This window comes from Balaenoptera physalus (genome assembly GCF_965194825.1).
Source record: "Balaenoptera physalus genome assembly, chromosome: 14".
Classification (NCBI taxonomy): domain Eukaryota; kingdom Metazoa; phylum Chordata; class Mammalia; order Artiodactyla; family Balaenopteridae; genus Balaenoptera; species Balaenoptera physalus.
The window spans coordinates 43090375-43113168 of record NC_138893.1 but is presented as its reverse complement, the minus strand read 5'-3'; the positions used below and the strand labels follow the sequence as shown (position 1 = coordinate 43113168).

General features: G+C 40.7%; 1 protein-coding gene across 10 annotated transcripts in view; it reads right to left on the bottom strand.

Annotated features, from left to right (window-relative positions):
* The window catches only part of LOC309643036 (uncharacterized protein), a gene marked incomplete at its 5' end in the record, with an annotated part of 739057 nt that overhangs the window by 596334 nt on the left and 119929 nt on the right, over positions 1-22794 (bottom strand). For 8 of the 10 annotated variants that reach the window (XR_014253491.1, XR_014253492.1, XR_014253493.1 and 5 more), the window contains one exon: positions 15866-16004. The exons of 1 other annotated variant lie outside the window; for it this stretch is intronic. Of the gene's footprint in view, positions 1-10516; positions 16005-22794 lie in introns of those variants that run through there. One more of the 10 variants, XR_014253495.1, reaches the window with a different exon arrangement.

The window sequence follows — 22794 nt, the reverse complement described above, 5'->3', positions numbered from 1 at the left end:
GTGACATCAGCAAGATGGTGACATAGGCCATTCCCAACTTCAGTCCCCTTCACAAGAAGACCAACTAGCAACTATCCATAGACAAGACACTACTGTGGAAATCCCAGATGCTGAGGGTGATACTGAAGGAACCCCGGACCATGGATACTGAGAAGGATGGCATTAGAAGGGTAAAGGAGCAGCTACACACTGACCACTTTGCCCTTCCCCCGGGCTGGCACGGCAACACACCAAGAGGGTCCCCTGGGCCTACAGTTTCTCTGATGGGAAAAAGGGACCCCAAGGTAGACATCCAGCTCTCCAAATGTTGCTGGACATTTCCCAGGGGGTCCACTCAGGTCTTACAGGAATCACAGGGGGAATCTGTGGGGCTTGACAACAGGGTAATTACACTTAAACATTTAAGTATGCTTATATTATAGCTCTATTACTTGATCTGCCAATCTAAAAAAAAAAGCCTTTTAGTTTCTATACTACCTTCGATTTTTTCTTCTCCTTCTCTTCCAAATTTTACTCTATCGTTTCCACTTTTTCAAGTGTTATAGGTTATTTATATTCTATTGTGTAACTATAACCCCCACCTTTATTTTAGTCTTAAACTCTCTCTGAATTAAGTCTGGCCACACTTTCACCAGACATCTCTTCATCCATTTAAGTTTGCCCTTTAGAAACCTCTAGAAAGTCACATTCTAGAAAGACATTGGAATTGTATACATTGATGTTTTTGCATGTGGATATCCAATTCTTCCATGTTGCCTGGTATGTATGGTCATTTCAGGTCAGAGAATAAGTAGGTCCTGGCTACTCTATCTTAACTGAAAGTAGAAGTCTGGACCTAATTTCTAAATTTGTTTTTCCCACTTTAAATTGGCTTTATGAACTTAGTCATCATCATTATTTCCATGTTGCTGAAGTTCAGGGAAGCTGAACAATTTATCCAATTCACAGAGTTGTTGCAGTGATAAGTGATAGTGAGACAAGTTTGCAAAACCAATAGTGCAGCATATGACATCATAATTGTGCAGCAGCTGATAAAGGCTTTAATCAATTTAAGATTATTTATTAAATTAACTCTACTACCGTAACAAGTGTCCCTCTGCAGTGTATTCAACATCCATAAACACTTTTCCTTGAAAAGTCTCTACTTTTATTTCCTTACCCAAGACATACTGAAGAGTATGTTCTCAGCCTGATCAGGGGGCCCCATTTGTATCCCTAGCATTAGCTGCTGATCTACACTTATCAGCAACCTGTGAACTTCATTCACAGGTTGCTAAATTACTGCTTCCAGAAAGGGACAGATGACTACAACATTTCACTGACATAGAGCTCACTCAATAAAAATAAAAGAAGCCTTAGAGAATACGGGTTTGGAAGAATCATAAATAAGTATATATTTTAGACAGGCTTTGTTTTTCCTAATGTCAGGAGCAGTGAGTTAATGCTAAGAAATAAACATCTTTAGTTATTAAACAGGCTATTAGCAGGACAGAACTGTTCTCATCACTTTCCATAGAAGGGAGTGAATCTATTACTTTTGAATGCAGCTGTATTAACAAAAACATCAATTGTTTATATTAAGATATTTCCCAGAGCTCTACTTTTGTTTATAAAAATAAAGCCCTATGTGGGTTGTGGAATTTTATCTTTTCCTCTTTGAAACCCTTCCAACAGCAATCTAACTGTGACACATAAGGATATGGGGGGGCTTATTTCATGAGATGGTATATATGGGATTTCACTGGCTTTTTAGGACCAGAGACGATGCTCTGAGCTGAACCCTTAGATGTCTCTAACAACCTGAAGTCTAACCCTGTGTGTTTTTGTGAAGCAGCGAATACAGGAGTAGAAATCTAGAATCTCAGAGTCAGAAGTGAAGATGCTTACCATAGTGGGAGATTCATCCGGCTACCCCCTCTCTCACCCCATCTCTTCACGGTCAAAACTTTTCAAGAGAGTTTTTCCCTTCCACACCTCTTCATCACTTCTCAGATCACTCACGATAGCACTCTATCACTGCACCCTAACTCCCTCCCCAAAGTCATCAACAATCTCCATGTCACTAAACCAAGGGATATATAACAATTAGAAGATACAGGCATACTTCATTTTACTGTGCTTCCCTTCATTGTGCTTAGCAGATACTATGTTTTTTACAAATTAGAAGGTTTGTGGCAACCCTGTGTTGAGCAAGACTATAGGCACCATTTTTCCAACATCGTTTGCTCACTTCGTGTCTCTGTGTCACATTTTGGTAACTCTCACAATATTTCAAAATTTTCCATTATTATTATATTTGTTATGGTGATCTGTGATCAGTGATCTTTGATGTCATTACCATCATTGTTTTAGCATTTTTTAGCGATAAAATATTTTTAAATTAAAAAAAGGGGATATATTTTCATCATCCTCTAACCTGACCCATCAAAAGAATATTCCAGTATGACCAACTCTACTTCTCAGAACATTCTGTTCCGTGGTTTCCAAGACCCACATTGCATTTTCTATCTTTTCTTTTTTTTTTTTTTCTCTTGGCACTCTTTATCAGATTCCATTTTAGATCTGTCTGCCTCTAAATTCAATAATTAAATGTGGTGATGATCATCCCTAAGTGTTCTTCTTTCCTCATGCTTTGCACTCTCCCTGAAGGAAGACATCACTCCCATGCCTTCAACTGCCATCTATATGCAGGTGACTCACCTGCCTCCCCTCTAAGCTGTGGGCTCCCTTACCCAGGTGTCCCACTGACATCCCCACATGATGTCTCAAAGGAATTCCATACTTATCATGTCCAGGTCAATATTAAAACGAAAGAATTTTTTAAAAAAGAAAAACTGATGTTATTCTCATTTTCCCAGCTTAAAGTAAAAACTAACATGATTCATGATTATTCAGTGGCTGAATAATCTAGCCACTGTTTTTGTCTCCAGCCTCCAGATCCTGGCTCCCATGTCACCGCTCAGAGTCACCCAACCTCCCAAAGTTATTATCTTCTGCTTTGTGATCTCATGAGGCAATATACCTCCGAGTGGTATAATTTAATTTATATGTATAATTTCTTGATTAATGTTAACCTCCTCCCCAGTGAGAGATCCATGATGGCAGGGTCAAATCCTGCCAAGCTTTCCAGTGCCTCCTCAGCATTAACAGCGTTGATCAGTAAAATTTGTTGGATTTATTGAATAATTGTAAACCAAGAGGCCTGGGTCCCTGTCCTAGCTCTATCTTTGCTGAGCTGAATGACTTCCAGCATAAAAGACTGCTGGCTAAATCGAAGAGATGTCTATCCTTGTCCTTGAACGATATTAACACCCTGTACAAATCCTGCCCACTGGAAGGACCCAATCCATTTGCTGATTAATCATTTAAGCATGTTTTCACACTCAAGAAGCTTGGATAGAGGAAATCAATACTACTTTCCATTTCATCTAACTCCCAAATTTCCAAACTAACTTGATTAGTTCTGCGAGTGCCCAAGGTACAGTTTCCTATAACTGAGCCTTATAACTGCATCTTTCTGGGGATTCAGAGTATAGAAAGTGCGCAGCTGATTCTCATTTGAGGATGCTCAGTGCTTACCCCAGTTGCTCTATGGTTTGGAAAACTTGAAGGAACAGCATTAATGGAGGAAAATGTGGGAAAATTGTTGACCCCCCAACAATGAGAGAGAGAAAAATGAACCTCTGGTTAGTATCTGCCCAAATTTCAACTTCACTGGCAACTCTACTGCTTTCCTCTACTGAATATGTTACTTATACCATGCACTTTAGAAACAGTTCGCATATTTTTCTATAATTGTGGGATGCTAAGAATACACAACAGTTTCACATCCATAGAAGCATTTTACCTTCATTAAACCCTATAAAGCAGTCTTGTCTTTGTTCTAATTTTTTTTCAGGTTAGGAAACTGAGGATTAGAGACACCAAATGGCCCAGAGTGTATTATCCCTGTGGTGAGCCTGGTTTCAACTCAGCTGCTTTTATTCTAAGACTTCTCATTTTTTTTCTCATTACCTTAATTTAAACTTTCTTTCTTTTTTTTTATTGGAGTGTAATTGCTTTACAATGTTGTGTTAGTTGCTGCTGTATAACAAAGTGAATCAGCTATACATATACATATATCCCCATATCTCCTCCCTCTTGCGTCTCCCTCCCACCCTCCCTATCCCACCTCTCTAGGTGGTCACAAAGCACCGAGCTGATCTCCCTGTGCTATGCAGCTGCTTCCCACTAGCTAGCTATTTTACATTTGGTAATGTATATATGTCCATGCCACTGTCTCATTTCATCCCAGCTTACCCTATTTTTCTCTAATTCCTAAATTTGTGTTTCTTCTTCCCACATGCACTACAAATTCCTTGGGGACAACAACAGTGGACTGTGGCTCTCAAGTCAGACACAAAGCAGTTTTGCTGAACTGGGTCAAGGAATGTAGAAGGAACAGAGAAGGCTGCAGACACAAAGCCCATTATGTCAGAGTAGAGACAACTACTGAGGCTTTAGTTTGAAGAAAACATCAAAGGAACACATGTAATTTATTTATTGCTGGAGGGAATGGCCTTGGGTCAGGACCAGCTATATAATTTGCAGGGCCCTGTGCAAAATAAAAATGTGGATCCCTTGTTCAAAAAGCAGGGGAAAATATTTCTCCTTCCTTCCACGGTCTTTTTCTCCACCTGTTGTGGTATTTTTTATTTGCTGCTTAATGTTGGACATGTGGATATTTGCAGGTTGAATGCAGACCTGTGCCCATGCCCAGGCCTCTGCTGGGGATGGAGGGTGTCAGCTGTCACTGCAGAGGGACAAGGGAGAGGGCTGACAACATGTCCAGGAGACACAGACAGCACAGCCTATGAACAAGGCTCCCAGACCCCAGTGTATGCTCCATTGTCCCATCAGATTTCACTTACAAAACATAGAGTTAAAGATAAAATTATTAAAAATTTCACGCAGCAATTGCAGAGCATTAAACTCCAAGACTGAGGGCTCCTCTCTGAGTGTGGAGCCCTGTGCACAGTCCAGAAGCCAGCCCTGCCCCGGGTCACACGTATTAATGAAACTAGGGCAAAGTCAGAGGCTCCTGGACCACCCAGAGTCCTTACATTCTGCATGACCCATAAGAACAGCATGTGGCAGCCTTAAATAAATATGGTATTGAATCAAATTGGAGAGACTGCCGATAAAGCAGAAAAGGCAAGATGTGTTTTTTAAATCACAGTATTAAATGAAGTCAGACTTCCCCTGGAGACTCAAAAGGAACGTTTTTTGGTACTTCTTTCATACTATTAGAAATAAGATGAAGTGTCAGTTACACAGGATTTAACCTCAAATTTAACCCTCTTAAGCAATGGCAGGCCAGACTGTGAGGGTACCTCCCTCACCCCTGACCTCTGCAGAGGGACAATGACCCCATCTGAAGATGGCCCAACGTTTGATGAGCAGCTTCCTTCATCATTTTCAGGGAATGACAGACAAGGAAAATTTAAGCACTAAAAGTCTCAAACACATTCTTGTTGGTGTCAGGGTCTTTCTGGACCCCAGGGCTACCTTTGAACATATTGGCCAGGCGCACTGATTCTACTGCTGTCCAGAGCCATTACAGGTGGAGCACCAGCTTTAAAAGGATGACCCCAGGGGGGTGACTGGAAGAAACCCTCCCAGGCTACATCTTAGCATCCTCACACCAGAAAGGGCTGTAGGTAAAATTGTGCTTACAAATTTATGGCAATTTTCTTGGAGATGAGACCCCATTCGGCCACTACAACCACCCAATCCTCACAGTGTGGGGTTTCACTTTACACAAGAGTTATCAGTCACATTCCTGCAAAGTCAGAGACCATTTGGTGTTCATAAACTGAATTCTACTTTTAACATGGGGCAATTCAGTATTTGAGGGACGCCTGAGGTAATCCTCTGGGAACCCAGACTCCCCTATTCTGAAATAGCCTCAGCTTTCAGAAAGATGTTGAATAACCAGCATAAGTCTAGATTGGCATACTGAATTGGAGATGCCTACGGTTTCTCCTCAGAGCAGTTCTGCTCATTCTTACACATGTGATTCTTTATTTTACATGGAAAGTATTAGTTTGTTTTGTGGTCACCATGTTTCTTTCCTGAAATGCAGCCCTTTAGGTTGACTTCTCCAATATTATAAATATAGGATGTGATAAATGTCCTATTCTAGGTTATGTCCAGAGTAAATGGAGGGATAAATAAATCCAATTACAAGGTGTCACATACTGAGAGCAAAGCAAAAACAATCATTTTATGAGAAATGTTTCTGTTCACTATATGCAGAAGAAAGGGTGTTTGCGCCCAGGAAAGACACGAGTGCAAAACTACACGCTAGGCAAAGTGAGCTTCTAAATTCATTTTCCTTCTAATTTGGGGTTAGTCTTAAATTGTTTGTTTCTTATGGAATGCATTAGTTTGCTAGAGATGTCGTAGCAAAGTACCACAGTCTGGGTGACAACAGAAATTACTTTTCTCACAGTTCTGGAGGCTAGAAGTCTGAGATCAAGGCATTGGCAGGGTTGGTTTCTTCTGAGGCTTCTCTCTCTTAGCTTGTAGATGGCTCTCTCCCTACGTCTTCACGTGGTCTTCTCTCTGTAACTCTCCGTGTCCAGATTTCCTCTTCTTATAAGGGCACCAGTCATACTGGATTAGGACCCACCCTTATGACCTCATTTTAAGTTAATTACCTCATTAAAGATCCTGTCTCCAAATCTGAGGTACTAGGGGTTAGGATTTCAACATGTGAATTTGGGGGGGATGTAACTCAACCCAAAAAATGAAAGAATAGTAAACATAAGAAAAGAAAAGTACAGTTAGAGAAACTGTCTCTTCCGATTTATTGCACATATGTCTAAAACTCAAACATACTTACAGAGCAAATTTCAAAACAGAGAAAAAATTTTTTTCTTTCTATAATTTTCGTTTTACAACATTGTTGCCATACTGATAGGATTTATACTAAAATGGGCCTGATTTCTGCAGCTCACACTGAGGGAAATGAAGGGCCCATTATGAAAAATGTCTAGTAACTTTAATAGGAGGAGAGTTCTCAGAGTCAACTCATGTAATATGAATTTTCCTGGGTTTTCACTTTGAGGAAATGTTCTGAAGCTATTAAGGTTTCTGTTAGTCAGTGTAGGCTAAGCAAAGCAGAAAATACTGCCTATTTCTAAAAACTAATATATGGTCTGATGTATTATCTGATTATATTATATGGTCTGATTATATTATATGGTCTGATATACTATCATTGTATCCCAAAGATACAATGAAGTCCTACCATTGCTAACACAAGAAGAGAAGATCAGGCAGTTGGCATTAGAGTTGGTTGCAGATGAACCCCTGGTAACGTACCTTCCTCTCCCCCATTCATGGTTTGCATCAACAGATGCAAGGGAAGGATGACACCTTGAAGAGTCTTTCTTTGAGGCACAGGTGATTACTGAGCTGGCTCCATTGAATGTCCCTGCTTCTTCAATTGATGTGAGCCTTCCTGACTCCCTAACCTTTCACTGGGTGAAATCCCCACTTTACAAGCTCTCATAAAATCATTTCCCTTTGTAATATACATAACAATTTATGAGTGTACATTTAATGCCATGGTAATTTGCTAATTCTACCTCCATCACTAGTCTATAAGCCCCAGGACTGCAGGGACTATGTATGTTTCATTTACCTTTATGACTCTCATCAACCAGGCCCAGAGATGTGAAAGCAAATTCTGGAAACAAGCGGTGCCAACAGGACTCTGAATGGTTATTGCTCTTGCTAAGTGAGGATAGTTTTAAATTCCAGCAAACAGCTTCCTAATTACCCCTAATTAGACAAACTACAAATGCCATTCTTTCTCTTCATGGACTAACTCAAACCCAGAATAATGAATATGTACTTCAAAAATATTTATATGCATAATAATACATAAAACTTCATGGGCTTATAAATTCATATATAATTTAAAATCCTAAAAATGTCTCACATCTTATTTTCTTGTGATTTTTTTCCTCTGAATTCTTGTGGCACTCTCAACACAGCTTGAATATTGAAGAAGTATCCATTGTTCACTTTCTCATGTATCATCACTATCATAATATAAAATAATAATAAGCTCTATTATCATAGCACATTACTGAGCCTTTAGAAAATACACAGGAAATATTTATGGTATCTAAGCTGGAAATCCAACTAGTGATTAGATCCCCTCCCCAGTATCTCCAATAAAGAAACATAGCTAAAGTCAAAGACGGCACTATCTCTAGCAAACTCCATTTTATCTCTCATCAGAATCCCAGACCCACATATTCTGTTGGGCACTTCTACTTGTAGCCCTGCCAAATCTGGTCTCCTGCCTGTTTTTGTAAATAAAGTTTTATTTGAGCACAACACCATTCACTCATTTACATATTGTTCCAGGACTGCTTTCATGCCACAATGGCAGAACTAAGTAATTGTCAGAGGCCATATGACCCCCAAAGCTAAAAATATTTATCACCTGGCTTTTCACAGAAAAAGTTTAAATGATCTGCTTGCCACTTACACCCTGAATTTCCATTTTTTTAATCCATAAAATGGGGATAATAAGGTCTATCTCATAATGAAGTTAAGATTTTAAATACGGTACTGTTCTCAAATCACTTTGCAGGTGCCTGGAATATAATAAGCACTCACACATGATGACTCTTCATATTAATCTTATTCCTTCCCCATTTGTCTGCCTCATAAGCCCCTATTCATATTTCAAGACTCAGACCACACCTCTTCAAGAATACTCTCTGACTTGCCTTCCGCCATCCCACCCCCTCCTCAGTCTTCCACTGTGCTCCCCCATCACCTGAGGACACCTTCATATTAGCTCTTCCTTCATTATACAGTCTTCTGCCTCCTCTCAGAAGACCATGAACACCTTGAGGGCAGGGGTTGTGCCTCACTGATTCAGAATCCACAGAGCCAGAGTCTTGTCCACTGCCAGCTTTCAGTGCCTGTGAGCTGCTCATGGGAGGCTACAGAATGTCAGCATCCAGAAGATGTGCATTCATAAACAGGGAGGTTGCCGGGGCATTGGCGTTTTTTGGCTTGATGGAGGTTACTCACTCAACTGACTTCCAAATCAGTAGTTGGAAGTTATATTTTGGCAGCTGAGCTCTGATCAACATGACAGCTCATAAACCAGGCGCCCACTGAGGACTCTGGATCCAAATAAGTGTGATGTGTGTGATGCATCCAAGCCCCAAATCACACCATCAGCAGGTGACCTTGATTTTAGCTCCTTTGTGTGGTTTCACATCCATTCTTTCTCAATGAATCGTAAATGGGCAGAAAAGTGCCAACTGCTGATTTGTTTGTTTAAAGAAAATCTTATATATAGTAGTGTGCATGACATATACACACTACTATAATAAAATAGATAACTAATAAGAACCTACTGTATAGCACAGGGAATTCTACTCAATACTCTGTAATGACCTATATGGGAATAGGCTTTTAAAAAGAGTGGATATATATATATATGTAACTGATTTTACTTTGCTGTACAGTAGAAACTAACACAACATTGTAAATTAACTATAGTCCAATTAAAATTAACTTTAAAAAAATCTTTCCACCAAGAAACTGGCATTTAGGGCCAATCTGAGAAGTACTTACACTAAAGTCAAGATAAAAATATGAAGGACTCCCTTTTGCTTGTTTGTTTGTTTTTGAATCTGCCAATTTTTCCAACTTTCCAAGAATGACAAACACAAAGTGGGGCTCATTTCCCATCTTTCCATCTAGAATTTCAGAAGAGAGTCTCACTATTTTGGCCACTTTGCTCTTTCTAGAAAGATCACTATCTCCAGGATTAAGAATATGCTATTTAACCTCAAAAAACTACTGCAGTTTTAAAGTTCAGTTCTCTTAAAGAGAAGGTTGTTTTGCTTTCTCTGTTATGTCTTGTCAGGATGCCCTGACCTTTATCATCATTCAGAGAATTCTCTTGAAGGGCTGAATTTTAAAAGATATGCATAGCCTCCAAATGTTCTAGCAGAAAACTTTCAGTCTACAAAAGATCATTTGCAAAATGCTTCGCTTTGACATCCAGACAACTTCAATGGCCCTTTCTCCTGACTACTCAGGATTACGTGGCAATAATAGGAGCAGCTATTTATCACCAGACTCCACAACTTGAGCAATACTCAGAATTGGTTCTGTCAGTTTTCAGTTAAAACTCAAGCCTAGGGCTTCCCTGGTGGCGCAGTGGTTGAGAGCCTGCCTACCAATGCAGGGGACACCGGTTCGAGCCCTGGTCTGGGAAGATCCCACATGCCGCGGAGCAACTGGGCCCGTGAGCCACAACTGCTGAGCCTGTGCGTCTGGAGCCTGTGCTCCGCAACAAGAGAGGCCGCGATAGTGAGAGGCCCGCGCACCGCGATGAACAGTGGCCCCGCTTGCCACAACTAGAGAAAGCCCTCGCACAGAAACGAAGACCCAACACAGCCAAAAATAAATAAATTAATTAATTTAAAAAAAAAACCCCTCAAGCCTAGCTTTCCTCATTCCTTGCTTCCATTCATCTTCCTTAAATCATGTCCAAAATGACCCTCTACCACCTTTCACTTGATTTCAGAGACACTGATGATATACAACACTTAACTCAAGCAAGACTTCTCTGTTTCCTTCCATTTTCTGTACAGAGAGAATGGAACCACTGATTATGCAAAAAACTTTTACCTTTATCAGGATTTTTTTGATGCTCCTACACTCTAAATGGAAAAACACTTCATGCTAGAAATTTCAAATACCTCTCCTCTCTTATTCTTGCAAAGACAAATTGAAAGGCTTATTACATTTGGGTTCTAATACACCATTTTATTATAAATAATGAATCCTTCTAAAAAAGGAAAAGCTGTCATAAGGATTTCTCAATAAGCTCTCATTACCTCATAGTTTATGTTTTATGCTTTATGTCTGTTGGATTTGATATCTTCTTTTTATGATGATTTGCTGTATTACAGTAGAGTGCACTTAACTCAATAAAAGTGATTTTCAAAAAATCAGGGATATAAGTCATTTAAGGTAACCACAGGATGAATTCTCTATTTAAACTCAAGTCCTAATTATTGAAAGAGGTAAAAGCCTGGACACACAGACATACACACACACAGATTTTCCTTAATTAGGTTCATAGAGTATTAAACATTTTCTGACATATAACATTTGCCTGTATCTTACAGATAAATATAGTATATTAATATTTTATGGTCATTCTTTCTCTTTCCTACAACCCAACCTTACTCATTCTTTATGCCTTTTCCTGAGCTTGAACTGAATACTTTTTAATTTTATATGCAAATATTACTTAACAGCTACATTAAGTTTATTTTAAGCTATATCACTCATATCTAAATCAACCCATCTATACTCTTCTTTGCAATGATGTGGTTGGAATCGTGAAAACTCTATTTCTCATCTTTTCAGATGGCTTCCTGTTAAGTTCCACCAATATGGGGTGCTAGATTGAAACTGGAAGGCAGGAAGAAAAGGAAAAGGCTGGTCCCTTCCTGTTTTCCTGCTCTTCCTGCCAGCATCACTCCAATTTCACTCCAGCAATGGGTCGCAGTTAGCCCCAGTCTCCAATAATTTTGGTCCTCTAGGAACCAACATCACTGTGTTCCTTCAGAGGGACTAACACTTACTGGGAGTTGGCCATTCCCAGGGATCTGGACCCAAACTCTGTGGTGTTCAACCTCTGCTCTCCTGAGGTAACAAGAGTAGCCAAGCATCTCCTTCTCTTCAGAGTTTGGAGTCTAGCTCTCCAATACCCCTCCTCTAAGCTCCTGTGCTATTAGCTGCAGCTGCATGGCACCCCCTTTTCAGAGCTTTGAGTCTCATTTCTCCAGGGCATCTTCTCTAAGTTTCCAGATTCTGGAAATTCCAACCCCTTTTCCTCATGCTTCAAGCCTTAGATGTATAACTCTGTTGTACCTTCGTGTTCTATTTTAATCTTTACATGCTCTAACACCTCTTTATCCAGTTCAATATAGTAAATTCTTTCTGTTGCCATATTTAATATGATTTCTATGTTCCTAACTGGACCCTGAGTCTGATACTATATTGGTACCAAACATAGTTCCAGGCTACAAAACCACTAAATGAGATTCATGGATTGGTTTCATTGTATCCCTGGCCTTGAAAAATATGCTGAGCTCCTTGTCAATGGGAAAAGAGAACGCAGTAATTCTTAGCATGCTGTGCATCATGATTAATTAAATTGTCATCTGTGGTTAATCGTGATAAAGTATCTAAACACACTTTTGGAACCAAGTGTCTGCTCTTGATGCATATGGGGTAGGATATCTTCTGTGCTGGAGAGCATGTAGAAACAAGTGACCAGCTCAAGGCTTTAAACCCTTAGCTCGATTGATGGAAAAAGAAAAGATCTTTAATCTCTATACATCCCTAAAAGAATCCTATTTCACTAAAAATCACACTCAAAATTCAATTGTGTGGGGGCTTCCCTGGTGGCGCAGTGGTTGAGAATCTGCCTGCCAATGCAGGGGACACCGGTTCGAGCCCCTGGTCTGGGAGGATCCCACATGCTGCGGAGCAACTAGGCCTGTGAGCCACAATTACTGAGCCTGCGCGTCTGGAGCCTGTGCTCCGCAACAAGAGACGCCGCGATAGTGAGAGGCCCGTGCACCGCGATGAAGAGTGGCCCCCACTTGCCACAGCTGGAGAGGGCCCTCGCACAGAAACGAAGACCCAACACAGCCATAAATAAATAAATAAATAAATAAAAAGACTTTCTCTCTATTTCACTGTCTTTAAAAAAAAAAAAAAGAAAGAAAATGAAATAACTTAAAATTAAAAAAAAAAAAATTCAATTGTGTGACTTGCAGAAATAAAAACCAGGTTGAATTCACAGACTCCCAGCACTTGAAAACCCAAGGCTTGGAAAAAGTGAGAAGTATTACAGCATGCCTAGAGGCCACTTTATTTCTTTGTTTTTAATACTCATACCTGCTGGTCACAAAACTGTAAGTGAAAATGTGCAACATAATGATCTCATTGTACTTTCCAGAAAGATACTGGTATCTTGGAGTATCTGCATAGCTATGGTAGAAGACACAATGGGTATTGATACAATTATGCAGAGAGAATTGATTAAATGAGAAGAGATTCTCCCAGCAACCACAGGAAGCAGATAGTATGTCCATTTCACTGATCTAAGACAATAAGTGGGAAAATTTGTGGGAGGTGCCGACAGTCCTTTGAAGAGTAAAAAAGGAGGGTGGGACTACTGCAGCTCATGGCCCTGTATGTAGTTTTTAAGTTCCTTTTGTTTTGGTCTCTTCACTGGAACTGGTTCACTGATTCACAGGTCTAGGGCTCAGAAGACTGGCTGTTACCTGATTCAAGTGGACAGATTTACAAAATGAGCTAATTTTACTATTCTTGCAAATCTTCATGTTTGTGGGTCTTGGCATTGTACCTTACGCTTAGTAAAACACTGTTTCTTCATCATCTCCAGCCCTCAGATCTTAATCCCACTCCTTAACTAACGACACTCCTCACATCTCAATTAATTAGTTCAGGCAGGTTTACATATCATTTGATTTGCAGGTTAAACCTGTAATGATATTCCCTTTCTGAACCAACATGTCATCATTCCAATCTTTTCTGCCAAAGTCAAGAGGGAGCATGAGATGATCAAGTGTAGTCAAGCACATTGTAAACTGTAAAGCATGACCCTGCTACCCTTAGAAATAATTCATGTCATTTCCATCAGCCACTCATTCAGATTATGGAGTTCCCTTCATTTCAGTCATCCAGCACATAGTCATTAAGTGACAAGAACAGCATTTGGAATATAATAGAGATAAATGCAGACCCAGCGTTGCCTTTATGGAACATGGAAATCTAACAGGAAAAATAGACATTAACAAATAACTACGGAAACACCACAGCTTTCTAGATTCTGACAAGTGCTATGATGGATAAGTAGAGGTGGGATATAGCAGGGAAACTGGGTCTGGACCTCCTGTTCTTGGTTGAGGTGGGTCGTTTTATGCCAGCAGATGTCTCAGACACAAACATTTTTAAGAAATGCAACCATTGCAGGGAAATAACAACAGCGTGAAATCCATTCTCTGTTGCAATCTGTGTGACTTAAGCCTGTGACCTAAGCTAGGAATGCAAATTCCTGAGACTGTTTCCTCATTTATCTTGTCAATTAGTGCGTGTTATGGACTGAATATTTGTGTCCCCCAAAATTCATGTATTGAAACCCTACTCCCCAATGTGATGGTATTAGGAGTTTGGGTCTTGGGGAGGTAACTAGGATTAGATTAAGTCATGAGGGTATAGCCCTCATGAATGGAATTAGTGCCCTTAAAGTAGTCACAAGATAGCTTGCTTCCTCTGATCTCTGATATGTGAGGATAGAATGAGACGTCGGCAGTCTGCCACGTGGAAAAGGGCTCTCACCAGAGCTCGACAATGCTGGCACTCTGATCTTGGACTTTCAGCCTCCAAGACTGTGAGAAATAAAATTCTGCTATTTATAAGCCACCTTGGTCAATGATACTTTGTCAGAGCAGCCTGAATCGACTAAGACACTGCCTACAAAGGGTGGTATTGCCCTACCAATACCACCAGGGCATCTTCAAAGGAACCTATGCAGCCCCTCACTGTCCTCCAACCAGTCCTGCCTTCCGCCACTATCACTCACCCAATCGCTCACTGAACAGAGATCCAGGCAGTGATGGACTAGGCAAACTCACCAACAAGTTGAGCTCTGAGCCCAGGGCTTATACAGGCTGCACTTCTGAGGATTTTGGAGTAAGAGGATATTCTCTCTGCACATCAACTGGCACTTGCAGGAGTCCAAAAATTGAGACTTTCAGGAGTCTAAAGCCCTCCTTGATATTTCTGAGAATACCTAGGCACTGCTGCTCCTGTGGCCTCCTCTGCCTCTTGGTCTCCAGATTCCTCATTCAGGGTTCTTGTTGCTCATCACATTGACCCAGACTTAAAATTCAGTCCCTTCATTGATTTCTCATCCACCTTCCACCCATATTCCCAACTCTCATGAAATAGGCATGACTTCATAAGAGTGAATATCACATCCCACATCACAGAGTGAACAAAATGGTCTATTTTTCCTCTCTAAAGAACTTTTTGGAGTTCATGTCCCTAGAGTCCAAGAGATGGTAAACACCCAAACAAAACTTAGCTTCTACCAACAAGAAAGCTTGAGGCTGGGGAGGTGGGAAAGAATGGTTGCTTTGTAAATATGGGCCTTCCATCTCTAATTTGAATGCACTTTCCATTTTTCAATCTTTCTTCTTTTCTAGCTTCACCCATTCTTGGATTAAAAAAAAAAAAAAAAAAGAACTTTTTGGCAATCTCATCACTCAGGACCCCATCCAAAATCCATTCACCCCTCTAATCTCTCCTATTTCTTCTTTTGTTCCTGCCTAGAGCCTCCAGGTCCTCTCTATGTCAAAGCAGCAGCACTTGGACCTTATTTCTGAAGACCCTGGGTCCCACACTTGGCACCAAACACTTGATTTTCCATGTATGTCTTTCCCTCCCTAAATGGAATCCTGGTTCCTGTTAGAATAAAACATGTTCCCCCGTGTTTTACTCCAGCATTGCTGCAGAGAGGGGGCTAGGAGCCACCTCACAGCCCCTGTGATGACTCCAAACTGGATTTGCCACCTTGCTTCACCCCTGACTGAAGGAAGGACTTGCCGCAGCAGAGGCAAGCAAGTCCCGAGTTGTGCTATTGCCTCGTCACACGGCAGCCGGGACCTGATCTTAGTGCACGAGGAACTGCAACTTTAGAGTCTCATAAATCAATGGCAGCGCCTACCTTCCATTCAAAGAGCCACCGGCGTCATTAGTGGTAAATGGTCACACATTGCAGTAACTGGCTGCTTTTCCTCAAACGCTGAGAAACAATAGGGATGTGTGAAAACAGGCCGTGCACAGACGGAGTAGAACAGACATTCCTGGAACAGACACAAATGAGCGGAAAGCCGTGTTCAAACCATTGAAATCCAGCAATTAGATTATCCAAATATCTAAATCTGACATAAGTTTTGGAGTCAGATCTGGGTGCAATTTCCAATTATTCGTTTACTTGCTAAGTATCCTCAAGTAAATGGCTTAATTCTTCCTACTTCTTTAAACAATGAGGCTAACGTGTCTCATCACACAGGTTCAAAGTAAGACAATGAATTTAGTAAGTGTTCAGTAAATGGCAGTTGTCACAAAGAGAAGTCACATGGAAAATGAGCCAATACATACACTGAAACCTTTTGTGCATTCTTACCTCACACACAGTTCCTCACTTGCAAGCAAAGCAGCTTTAAAAATCTCGCACCCAAAATCCTATCATTTAACTAAACTAAGTCTTTCTTGCTTTCTTTGAAATACTTTTAAACAGAACAGATTCAAATTTTCTATTGGCAGCCTGTTATATGTGGACAGTGACACTTCTTTCCTTCCTACTTTGCTTAGAATCAATATCCTTTTCATTTTGGACTCTTCACCAACGCCACACAGCTAACAAGCTAGGGGAAATAGTAGGTATTCGATAAATACATGCTAATTGATTGACTGACCCAATCTGTGTCCACCAGCACCCATACTAATGGAGCTGTTGTTAGAACTTAACCAGGGTAGCTGTTTGCTTGAGAATCAGGGCCACGTTTCTCTAATCCAGAGGCTGGAGCTTTTAAGACTTTGATTACAGCACAAGAGGTTGGCTCAGATCTCTCCTCCTCAGCTGCTATGGCACTATGAGTTGTACAGAGTGTCCAAATGGGATGTACTAAACATATTATTCATCTACAGTCTGAAAGGTAGTTTGTCATACACATTTGTTGCTGGGAAACCACCACACATTTCTAAATAGCTTTATTATTAGAAGGACTCAGGAAAACAAAATTAAAAAATCTTTGCAACAATTTTAGCTTCTGTATAAAAGACACTTTGCTTTTTGCTGTGACCTCAATGACACCTACAGATTCCACCCCACAAGGCCTATCTTTCAACTCTATTAGATTTAATAAATCTTTTTCTTGGGGTTCCATTTGGGGCATACGTGTTGTGAGTGGATATGAGAAACTTGTGTTGTTATAGTTATGAAAATGCTGCCTTAATGAGATAATATATTTACTTATTAAAACAATAAACACAGCTGAAAAATGAACCATAAAAAAACCTGTGAGCTACAGATTTCTCTACCCAAAGTGTCAGCTTTAATTGAGAAATAAATTGAACAATCCATCTTCTCCCATCATCTTTTCCTCAATCTTCTTGTGTACTTATGGTATTCAAGAGCAGTCGGCATTACTCACATAATTACAGAATCACAAAACTCCATATGGATGTTGATCAGCCTTGTAATACAATTTTGACAACACTTAACATATTGTGGCTCTTCCAATGAACTCAAATCTAATGACTAAACAGAACTATATCTACATATTAATAGGTTTTCCTTTACCATGTTGATACTATTTAGATTTCTCTCTATTAGGGTCCTAGAGGCAATGATGAAAGAGATACATCATATACTAAGGGAAATAATCTAATCTATGTTCTAAGTGGTGATTCCCAGGTGTGTGTGAGGGACTATTTCATGTAAATTATACCACAAGACTAATTTTTCCTGCTAATAGTTTTCAGAGGTAAAGGCTGAAATAACCAACAGACGCTGGAACCATTTGAACATAACTGTTCCAATTTGTTTTTCCCCAACACATGTTATAATAATCTTAAAATGATATAGCATATGTCACTACAGGGAAAAGTCACAATAATTTCATTTGTGTTTTCAAATATTTTAGTTTTACTCCTTCCCTACTCTGAAACTTTGTCTTTCTTTTTTTTTTTTTTTTTAAAAAACCTCCTGGCCCATCCATATATCAGGTCAAAAAAATATTTAAAAATATTTGGGGAGGGGGGAGACCATCAAGATGGCAGAGAAGTAAGAGGTGGAGATCACCTTCCTCCCCACAAATACATCAGAAATACATCTACATGTGGAACAACTCCTACAGAACATCTACTAAACGCTGGCAGAAGACCTCAGACTTCCCAAAGGGCAAGAAACTCCCCATGTACCTGGGTAGGGCAAAAGAAAAAAGAAAAAACAGAGACAAAAGAATAAGGACGGGACCTGCACCACTGGGAGGGAGTGTGAAGGAGGAAAAGTTTGCACACGCTAGGAAGCCCCTTCACTCTTCACTGGCGGAGAGGGGCGGGGGTGACAGGGGGGAAGCTTCAGAGCCACGAAGGAGAGCACAGCCACAGGGGTGCGGAGGGCAAAGCGGAGAGATTCCCGCACAGAGGATCGGTGCCGACCAGCACTCACCAGCCTGAGACGCTTGTCTGCTGGCCCGCTGGGGCGGGTGGGGGCTGGGAGCTGAGGCTTGGGCTTCAGAGGTCAGACCCCAGGGAGAGGACTGGAGTTGGCTGCGTGAACACAGCCTGAAGGGGGCTAGTGAGCCACAGCTAGCCGGGAGGGAGTCTGGACCTGCGTAAGAGGCAAGAGACCATTGTTTCAGGGTGCGCGAGGAGACGGGATTCAGAGCACAGCCTAAACGAGCTCCAGAGATGGGCGCGAGCTGCGGCTATCAGCATGGACCCCAGAGACAGGCATGAAATGCTAAGGCTGCTGCCGCAGCCACCAAGAAGCCTGTGTGCAAGCACAGGTCACTATCCACACCTGCCCTCCCAGGAGCCTGTGCAGCCCGCCACTGCCAGGGTCCCGTGATCCAGGAACAACTTCCCAGGGAAAACACACGGCGAGGCTCAGGTTGTTGCAACATCATGCTGGCCTCTGCCGCCGCAGGCTCGCCCTGCATTCCACACCCCTCCCTCCCCACCGGCCTGAGTGAGCCAGAGTCCCCGAATCAGCTGCTCCTTTAACCCTGTCCTGTCTGGGCGGGGAAAAGACACCCTCAGGTGACCTACATGCAGAGTTAGAGCCAAATCCAGAGCTGAACCCCAGGAGCTGGGCAAACAAAGAAGAGAAAGGGAAATCTCTCCCTGCAGTCTCAGGAACAGCAGATTAAATCTTCACAATCAACTTGATGTACACTGCATCTGTGGAATACCTGAATAGACAATGAATCATCCCAAAATTGAGGTGGTGACCTTTGGGAGCAACGATATAATTTTGTTTTCCTTTTTCTCTTTTTGTGAGTGTGTATGTGTATGCTTCTTTGTGTGATTTTGTCTGTATAGCTTTGCTTTTACCATTTGTCCTAGGGTTCTGTCTGTACATATTTTTTTAAGTATTTGTTTATTTATTTATTTATGGCTATGTTGGGTCCTCGTCTCTGTGCGAGGGCCCCCTCCAGTCGCAGCAAGCGGGGGCCACTCCTCATCGCGGTGCGCGGGCCCCTCACTATCGCGGCCTCTCGTGTTGCAGAGCACAGGCTCCAGACGCGCGGGCTCAGTAACTGTGGCCCACAGGCCCAGCCGCTCTGCGGCACGCGGGATCCTCCAAGACTAGGGCTTGAACCCATGTCCCCTGCATTGGCAGGCAGACTCCCAATCACTGCGCCACCAGGGAAGCTCCATATTCTTTTTTAGTATAGATTTTAGAGCTTAATATCATTGGTGGATTTGTTTTTAGGTTTTGTCGCTCTCTTCTTTCTTTCTTTTTTTTTCTTTTTTTATTGCTTTTTAATTTTTTTGGTTCAATAATTATTTTTAATTTTTTTAAATAACTTTATTTTGTTTTTTTCCCTCTTTCTTTCTTTTTTTCTGCCTTTTCTTCTGAGCTGTGTGGCTGACAGGGTATTGGTGCTCCAGCTGGGTGTCAGGCCTGTGCCTCTGAGGTGGGAGAGCCAAGTTCAGGACATTGGTCCACCAGACACCTCCCGGCTCCACGTAATATCAAAATGCAAAAGCTCTCCCAGAGATCTCCATCTCAGTGCTAAGACCCAGCTCCACTCAACAACCAGCAACATACAGTGCTGGACACCCTATGCCAAACAACTAGCAAGACAGGAACACAATACCACCCATTAGCAGAGAGGCTGCCTAAAATCATAATAAGGTCACAGACACCCCAAAACACACCACCAGACACGGACCTGCCCACCAGAAAGACAAGATCCAGCCTCATCCACCACAACACAGGCACCAGTCCACTCCACCAGGAAGCCTGCACAACCCACTGAACCACTGGGGACAGACACTAAAAACAGCAGGAATTATGAACCTGCAGGCTGCGAAAAGGAGATCCCAAACACAGTAAGTTAAGCAAAATGAGAAGACAGAGAAACACACAGCAGAAGGAGCAAGATAAAAACCCATCAGACCAAATAAACGAAGAGGAAATAGGCAGCCTACCTGAAAAAGAATTCAGGGTAGTGATAGTAAAGATGATCTAAAATCTTGGAAATAGAATGGCGAAAACACAAGAAACATTTAACAAGGACCTAGATGAACTGAAGAGCAAACAAACAATGATGAACAACACAGTAAATGAAATTAAAAATTCTCTAAAAGGAATCAATAGCAGACTAACTGAGGCAGAAGAACGGGTAAGTGACCTGGACGATAAAATAGTGGAAATAACTACTGCAGAGCAGAATAAAGAAAAAAGAATGAAAAGAATTGAGGACAGTCTCAGAGACCTCTGGGACAACATTAAACGCACCAACATTCGAATTATAGGGGTCCCAGAAGAAGAAGAGAAAAAGAAAGGGACTGAGAAAATATTTGAAGAGATTATATTGAAAACTTCCCTAATATGGGAAAGGAAATAGTCAATCAAGTCCAGGAAGTGCAGAGAGTCCCATAGAAGATAAATCCAAGGAGAAACACGCCAAGACACATATTAGTCAAACTATCAAAAATTAAATACAAAGAAAAAATATTAAAAGCAGCAAGAGAAAAATAACAAATTATATACAAGGGAATTCGAATAAGGTTAACAGCTAATCTTTCAGCAGAAACTCTGCAAGCCAGAACAGAGTGGCAGGACATATTTAAAGTGATGAAAGGGAAAAATATACAACCAAGATTACTCTACCCAGCAAGGATCTCATTCAGATTTGATGGAGAAATTAAAACCTCTACAGACAAGCAAAAGCTAAGAGAATTCAGCACCACCTAACCAGCTCTACAACAAATGCTAAAGGAACTTCTCTAGGCAGGAAACACAAGAGAAGGAAAAGACCTACAATAACAAACCCAAAACGATTAAGAAAATGGTAATAGGAATATACATATCAATAACTACCTTAAATGTAAATGGATTAAATGCTCCAACCAAAAGACATAGACTGGCTGAATGGATACAAAAACAAGACCTGTATATATGCTGTCTACAAGAGATCCACTTCAGACCTAGGGACACAAACAGACTGAAAGTGAGGGGATGGAAAAAGATATTCCATGAAGATGGAAATCAAAAGAAAGCTGGAGTAGCAATTCTCATATCAGACAAAACAGATTTTAAAATAAACACTATTACAAGAGACAAAGAAGGACACTACATAATGATCAAGGGATCAATCCAAGAAGAAGATATAACAATTGTAAATATTTATGCACCCAACATAGGAGCACCTCAATACATAAGGCATATGCTAACAACCATAAAAGGGGAAATTGAGAGTAACATAGTCATACCAGGAGACTTTAACACCCCACTTTCACCAATGGACAGATCATCCAAAATGAAAATAAATAAGGAAACACAAGCTTTAAATGATACATTAAACAAGATTGACTTAATTGATATTTATAGGACATTCCATCCAAAAACAACAGAATACACCTTCTTCTCAAGTGCTCATGGAACATTCTCCAGGATAGATCATATCTTGGGTCACAAATCAAGCCTTGGTAAATTTAAGAAAATTGAAATCATATCAAGTATCTTTTCCAACAACAACGCTGTGAGACTAGATATCAGTTACAGGAAAAAATCTGTAAAAAATACAAACACATGGAGGCTAAACCATACACTACTTAATAACGAAGAGATCACTGAAGAAATCAAAGAGGAAATCAAAAAATACCTAGAAACAAATGACAATGAAAACACGATGACTCAAAACCTATGGGATGCAGCAAAAGCAGTTCTAAGAGGGAAGTTTATAGCAATACAACCCTACCTCTGGAAACAAGAAACATTTCAAATAAACAACCTAACCTTACACTTAAAGCAATTAGAGAAAGAAGAACAAAAATACTGCAAAGTTAGCAGAAGGAAAGAAATCATAAAGATCAGATCAGAAATAAATGAAAAAGAAATGAAGGAAACAATAGCAAACATCAATAAAACTAAAATCTGGTTCTTTGAGAAGATAAGCAGAATTGATAAACCATTAGCCAGACTCACCAAGAAAAAAAGGAAGAAGACGCAAATCAATAGAATTAGAAATGAAAAAGGAGAAGTTACAATGGACATTGCAGTAATACAAAGGATAATGAGAGATTACTACAAACAGCTATATGCCAATAAAATGGACAACCTGGAAGAAATGGACAAATTCTTAGAAAAGCACAACCTTCCGAGACTGAAACAGGAAGAAATAGAAAACATAAATAGACCAATCACAAGCACTGAAATTGAAACTGTGATTAAAAATCTTCCAACAAACAAAAGCTCAGGACCAGATGGCTTCACAGGTGAATTTTATCAAACGTTTAGAGAAGAGCTAACACCTATCCTTCTCAAACTCTTCCAAAATACAGCAGAGGGAGGAACACTCCCAAACTCATTCCACGAGTCCGCCATCACCCTGATACCCAAACCAGACCAAG